The sequence below is a fragment of the Pyrus communis genome, chromosome 7 (genome assembly GCF_963583255.1).
Source record: "Pyrus communis chromosome 7, drPyrComm1.1, whole genome shotgun sequence".
NCBI lineage: Eukaryota > Viridiplantae > Streptophyta > Magnoliopsida > Rosales > Rosaceae > Pyrus > Pyrus communis.
This window is the reverse complement of record NC_084809.1, coordinates 14,381,181-14,388,822: the sequence shown is the minus strand read 5'-3', so window position 1 is coordinate 14,388,822 and position 7,642 is coordinate 14,381,181.

Genomic DNA, 7,642 nt, shown 5'->3' with positions numbered 1-7,642 from the left:
AAAATTGAATTGAGGGCCGAATTTCGAATTTCTTAGATTGAATTGTCGAGGAAGGACTCAATTCTGGGCACATGAAATAGACATTGCATCTGAATTCACAGAACAAGTATTAGACACTGCACACAGTGTCTATATCCTCAAACCTATTTGAATCTTAATGCACAATCATAGAACAGGAAACAGACACTGCAACGAAGCATCTGCATCCACAGAACCGAAAACAGTTGCAATGTTTGAATCCACAAACCTATTTGAATCCAAATGCACAATCACAGAATAGGAAATAAATACTACAACGAAGTTTCTGAATCCACAGAACCAGAAACATGAATCAATAAATCTATTTGAATTCGAATGCACAGTCACAAAACAGACTGCAACGAAGTGTTTGAATCCACAAACCTATTTGATTATGAATGCACAATCACAGAACAATAAACAGACAATGCGCTGTAGTGTGGGAAAAATGGAGGTTGAAGGTGGTGGGAGGCGGGGAGGTTGAAGTCTGAAGGTGGTGGGAGATGCGATTTACAATGTAGGAGATGGAAAGGTTTAGTGTTTTAAATGGTAATAGCATCATTTGTAATTTTAATTTAATTGAGTTGTTTTAATGTATCTTAACATCTCATTGACCTATTTATAATTCCAATAAATTTGATTGACCTATTGTTAATATCATAACTTTTAATTGATTTTATACAAAATCACTTTTTTTTTAATTTATTTTGATTTTTTTTTACAAAATACCAAAGCATATTAAAAAATTTGTAATAATTAATTTAGAACTAGGAAAATTTTGAAAAAAATATGTAAAAGTTCATGATCACATCCTTTATGCTTTGATGATGGTAATTGTCGTTTGCATTTTTAAAACCTCCAGACCCTCGTGAGTAGTATTTTTAGGGTGAGTTCAAAATAAATAAAAATTCATAATAACTAATGTACACATGTGAAAAATTTGAAAAAAAAAAAAATATACATTACAACCTATACCTTAAAATAATGTATCTTATGAGTTATGCTTAAGAAGTGTGAAATGATCAAAACGCCCCTAGTGTGGGTGTCTTGAATAATTATGGACCTTTGAGTTTAATTCTAATTTCACAAGTTTTCTAATTTTATTAGATTGGTTTTCGTACTCACAAGTGAGTGGGTGAAAGTAGAATCAAATTTGAAGTTACAGAGATTGAGTTATAATTTTTTAATCAAGAATGGCAATTTGGTAATTTTCATTTGGAAAAATTTAAGGGATCATAACCCCACCCTCGGTCACTTTTCTTTCCTCTTTTTCATTTCTGTAATCTCTCTCTCTCTCACTCACTCTCTCTCTCTCTCTCTCTCTCTCTCTCTCTCTAAACCACCGTGAACAACCACCCAATCCACCACTAATCCTGACCAAACTCCACCTCACAACCACCATATTTTCTATAGGTGACCTGAGGATCACGAGAATGGTCTTGCATGTGAGAGTCAGAATTGGGGAAGGGAGTAACTCATTCACCGAGGCTTTACGACATGCTCGAGTTTGAACCCGACGAATTCGAGGTCAAACAAGCTTGAATTTGATTCTACTTAATGTCAGGTATCCTTTCCTTGCTCTTCTTGTCAAATTTGAGCTTAAATTTGAGGTTTTGACCTCTGTGTTGTTCTGTGCATCCACCAGCAAGTGACGGCACAAGGTCACTGAGGCAATGCGTGGCAATGTGTGATAGTATGTGCAGCGTGTGGCAACACGTGGGGACCCGAGACCCAATCAAAGGTTATTTGAATTTCCGAATCACGTGGTGGACTCTGTTTTTGCTAAATTGGAGTGGTTTACCACATTTGAATTAGAGATCTTTAGAATTTACTTAGTTAAGTGCTAAAACAATGTTTTTAAGGTGCAAGCTTGAGTAGCCTAGATAAAAACATGACACCTATTGAAGAGAAAAACTCAGAATTTCTTTGAGTGGATGAGACTAATATTGAAATGACTAGATGATCATATGATTGACTTGTTTATATTTATGATTTATTTTCACCACATGGTCTCTTACAGATCGAGTATAACTATACGTGGCCATAGGATACTTGCATGTGTTATTTATCTAGTTGAGGCTAGATGCACTATAGATGCTAGTACATTTTTTTTGCTTGTGGATGCTAGCAATAAATGGGTAGATGCCCGTACGTACACATGCATGCTTGTACTCGCACTACTAGATGTTAGTAAATATTGCAGTCCCATAGGTACCTATTAAGAATAAGTGAGAACAAGGCAACATTTGGCAACGAGCGGGCTTGGTAATAGTGCAGTCATACTTTCGATTATGCCCAGAGCACAACACATACTTTTGTGATAACTGATGTATGCACTACTGTTATGCTCTGAATTGATGAACCCTAATGTGTCACCCAGAGGTGAGGGTGTTGTAGTGACTTGCAGGATAATTTTAGTAGTTAATAATAATGAGTTGTTTAGTTCAAATTTATTCACAGCATTACTTCCTTACCTATGGCTCCGTCATCATATTGGCGATGTTTTGTTATCATTTAAAAGATGTTATGTTATTAATTTGGTGACAGCTTAACACATCACCACCCGTGTTTTGATGGCTATTTGGGTAGGGATGTCAATACAAATGTTTGTGATTGTATCCTCTACATTTGGACAATGGTTACATCGTCGTTTGGATTTTAAATCCCTCCAAACCCTCGTGAATAGTACTTTTGTTTAAGTGAAAATTAACAAAAATTTCATCATAATCAATGTACAACTATGAAAATATAAAATAAAGAAAAATATACGAACACTCGTAATGACAAGCTCTACAACTTTCGTGAAATGTGTCACAACTCTGAAATTTGACACAATAATCCATAAACTCTAGATTTATATTTAACCGTGTGTTGTCATTTACGTTTATGCTCCTTTCTTCTTACCAAATTTCGTTTTTTTTTTTTTTCGTATTTTCTTTTTTGAAAACATGATATGCGGATGCAAAAAGGTGAACGGTTTGGATCGTTGATATCACGTTCACATTTTACAGTTAGTGAAAGTATTCCCCGGAGTTTATAAAGTCTCTAGAAACTATATAACATCAACTCATGCTTGAGTTAATTGTAAATATCGGAACGTGATATCAACGATCCGAACCATTTATCTTTCTGCATCTGCCAAAAGATCATGTTTTCAAAAAAGAAAATCTAAAAAAAAAAAAAAAAAAACACGAAATCTAGTGAGAAGAATATAGTTTAAATGTAAATGACAATTGACATTTAAATATAAATCTAGGGTTTATGGTATCAAATTTCGGAGTTGGCCTCTTCACAAAAGTTGTAGAGTTTATCATTACGAGCATTTGTGTGTGTATATATATATATATATATATATTTTTTTTTTTTTTTTTTTACATTTTTCACACTTGTACTTCTATTATTATGATTTTTTTTTTTAATTTTGCACTCAAACAAAAACACTTTTCATGAGAGTTTGGAGGGTTTTAAGAATCTAAACAACAATATAACCATCATCCAAATGTAGAGGATATAATCATGAGTGTTTATATATTCTTTACACATTTTTCACACTTGTACATTAATTATTATGAATTTTTATTTATTTTGAACCCCATCTAAAAATATTGTTCTCAAGGGTTTAGAGGTTTTAAAAATTCAAACGACGATGTACTCATCGTCAAAGTGTAGATAATGCAGTCACGAGTGTTTGCATAATTTTTTTTTTTTTTGCACATTTTCACGCTTTTATATTTATTATGATTTTTTTTAATCTGCTTTGATATTTTGTAGGAAATCAAATTATATTAAAATTTTCATAATGAGGGGTCAAAGTTGAGTACATGACCGTTGATCGTTGCAGACTGGCTTTGACCATTGTAGTAAGGTTTTTTTTAGCATAGTTTAAAGAGAGTTTTAACGAAAAGTCATGGTACTGTTCATTTTAACGAAAAACGACATTTTTACACTAAAAAGTCAATCCTGATACTATTCACTTTACCCTTTATTTTGTCCTTATTATTAAAACTCAAAGTTTTCAAACCATTTTCATTAATTTTCCTAAGTTTAAAATTACCAAACTCCTTTTTATCTTAACGAACCACCTTCTGTAGATAAACTTATTAAGAACTTATTATTAACGGGTCCTTAACGTGTGATCTGATAACGACACGACTAATTAACGTATTCACCCGAAACCTACTATTTCTATATCGTGTCCGATTAACAGATCATGCACAATATTGTCAAGTCTACTGAATATTTTAATATTTTTAGTATATTGGCACGCATTCACTAATTATGTATTGTTTAAATTGATTAAACTAATATTATGTATTTAAATATAATTATTGGAATAATTTTTTTAAGCAGAAATACATTAAAAGTATCAACCTTTGGAGACGACATCACTAAAATATAATATTTTTTTTATTTACAAAACTAGCTTTTTAAGCTTTTTTAAGGAAAGTATTATTAGCACTCAAAAAATTATATTCTACACTTCTCACAAGTGTATTTTTCTTTCCAAATATAGAAAGTTTTGAATGTAGAATAAGATTTTTGAAATGTGAATAACAATTATCTTTTTAATAATAAATTCTAACAACAAGTTGACCTAAGCTGCCATTTGACTTGTCCTATGAACTAGTTAATCTTGCGGGAGTCAAAAGCTGAAGTGTTTGATAATTGGTGGGCTGCGCCACACCTGATCACAACAACCATGCCGCTCCTTCTTTCTTTTGCACAAAAGGTTTTTCATTGTGCAGAAAACGCGACCCGTTGCATACAATATCATAAAACAAGTGATTGAATTTTTTTTTTTTTTTTTTAAATATCCAACCACTTGTATTATGACACATGAAGAACCGGGCATATTCTCAATGCACTAAATAATTTCTCCTTTTGCACGTGATTGGCACTTGAACACTATTAGCCGGACTTTTATAGAGGCTACAAAATGGCAAGCTCTTTAGCCCTTTGGCTTCTAAATCTCTTTTTGGAAATTCATTTTGTTCCTCTATTGTAAATGGATATTTTATTTTATCAACGTGTGCTAACATTTGACACTCAATTGGACACTACATTGAAGATGGCCTAACATTTTATGCTTCTGTCATTTATAACTACGGTCTGCTGATATTTCTTTTCACTTGTGAGTGAAATGTCTTAGGTTCGAATCTCACATATGACGCATAACTAATTTATTTATGAAATTCCATCTCCGGATTTCACTATTTAAATTTCATATTTCACAGTTGTTACAACTCGTCTTAATTTTTGGCATAAATTTTTTTTCGAAATTTGCAAAAGAACGAAAATGCTCCAGTTGGGCTAAGCGTAGCTCTACGTGGAAGTTTAACTCCTTTATTGTTTTGCTTTTTTTTTTTTACATATTCTAGTAGTACGTGTCGATACGAACGCGTGGGTGCAAGCAAAGCAAAATTTGGAGCTAAAGCGAAGATTCTAGAAGACTCAGAAGTCAAGGATATTTTGGTAATTTTGCCAATAATTGGTCCCATTTTGTTTCTCCCTTCTGGCCTTAGCGTTTGCGCCACATGGGGACCATTCCCCATTTTTCTGGACTTTTCTTCTCTCTTTTCTATCGGTCTCACTTCTCTTTCTATCTCTTTCTACGTCCTTCTTCTTCCCGAGCTATACACGACGGCAAGCCGTCTTTTTGCAGGCGACTTGGAACCTGGAAACATCATCACCATGTTCACTCAGTGCCCTGATCATCCCCACACTCGTTGTTTGCCTAGATTCATGGAGACGTTGTCTAACCCATGAGCCCAGTAACGTGCTAGTTTCTTCGACGAGGTTTCAACCCTTTCCCATTGGTTTTGAACAAGATCGTGGTCAACAGTCGACTCATCATCATCCTAGAAGCAATATTCGAGCAGTGGATGCTCTGGTTTACCTCGAAGTACGAAGATCCAAGAACTCTGGTTTGAGCCGAAGTTTCCTGACGAGTTTTAGGTCATCTTCAGTCATTTTTGGACACGTGAATAAAAAATTTCCGTATCTCTCTAGCTTCATTTTTACATAAGGATCATCAATTATGGTTGAGAAATGAGCAAGTTATAGTTTCATGAATTTTTTCGGCCATTTGTGCAGTTTTTTTGTGAGATTGATGGCAATGCCGGTGACTAGAGGAAAGAGGAAAAAGGAGAATATTTTGTTAATTGTAATAGAATATTCTAACGGTGTCAGGTAACGATTTTAACTTTGTTTTATTAAGTTTAACAAAATATTCTGTTACGGTGATAGAATATTCCAGTTAATCCCTGCCCACATGTAAGGGCATGTGGCCGTGGCCTGTGGTGGTGCATGGCGGCGCTTAGCAATGGCCCCTAACCGGTGACCCAAAATGTCTTTCTATGCTAATTTCAATGCCCGAAATCCATTTTTGGCATCCATTTAGTGTAATTCCACTGTTTTAGCCTAGTTTCTTAGTTTGCCACCATTTATACTTACGACTTGCGGATCATCATGAATTTTTAGTATGTTGTTGTGGAAGCATAATGAGGCTATTAAGAAGTTACGGATCACAAATCCAATGTTCCAATCTTCTGGATTGATTTACTAAGGTTATGGACCCAACCATTAACTGCATTGACCAAGGATTGACTTTTGGTCAACGTGTGGTGAATCTATCAAGAATGTTGTAGGCAACATGTACAACCAAGAATTGAATGTTTTATCACTATAATTCTAAGACAAAACTTGTTCTTTGTTTAGGCACTAATTGTGTAGGAGCGCCTTGATCTTTGTGTTAGGGTGCTGTTGCGCGGACTCCAAGTGATTGACTTTAATATATGTGACATTGATTATTACCCTGAAATTCCCATGTGAATATACTTAGTGGATATGACATGGATTTACAAAATGTATTTTCTACTAAATATTGCTTTTTAAATTTAGTCATCGACCTATTTTTATGAAATGTGGTTGCTATACACATTTCAAATGTTTGAAATCATGAAGGCTAGTAGATGGTCTGTTAACTCCTTGTTAGGGGGAGTTGTGACATCAAACTTGTATGATGTCTAGTTTTGTTAAGTGGTCTAGAACTGTCTTTCACTTGAATTTCATTAAGTAGTCCGGAACCCTGCTACGTCTGGATTCCGTTGAGTGATCTAGAATTCCTTTTCTTCCATAGTTTTGTTAAGTGGTCCGAAATCGTGTTTCGTTCAATTTCTCTTAAGTGGTTGTGAATCCTTTTCCCATTTCGGTTTCGTTAAGTGGCCCAGAATCCTATCTTCGTTGGATTTCGTTGAGTGGTCCAAAATCCCTTTTCCGTTTCAGGGCCGTTGAGTGGTCTAGAATCCATCTTCCTCTTCAACTTCCTTTGAGTTGGTCTAGAATGTGAAAACTTATGAGTAAGTTTCAGCCGAACTATGTCACTCTAACCCTAGTTTTTAGCATATTTATGAACTATAGGTTTGAAAACCTTTATGGTTTGATTTAAAAAATCGGATGGGTATCTACGGGCTCCTTCGAGTTTTCTACCAAATTGTTTCTAAACTGTGACCGATGAATTTGTTTTATTAGTATCACATACATTGGACTATTGTCACTCACATGAGTTTCACATCTTATCTAGGTTATTGCTTTTTCCAATGCACGATTCTCACGATGTAGGGGC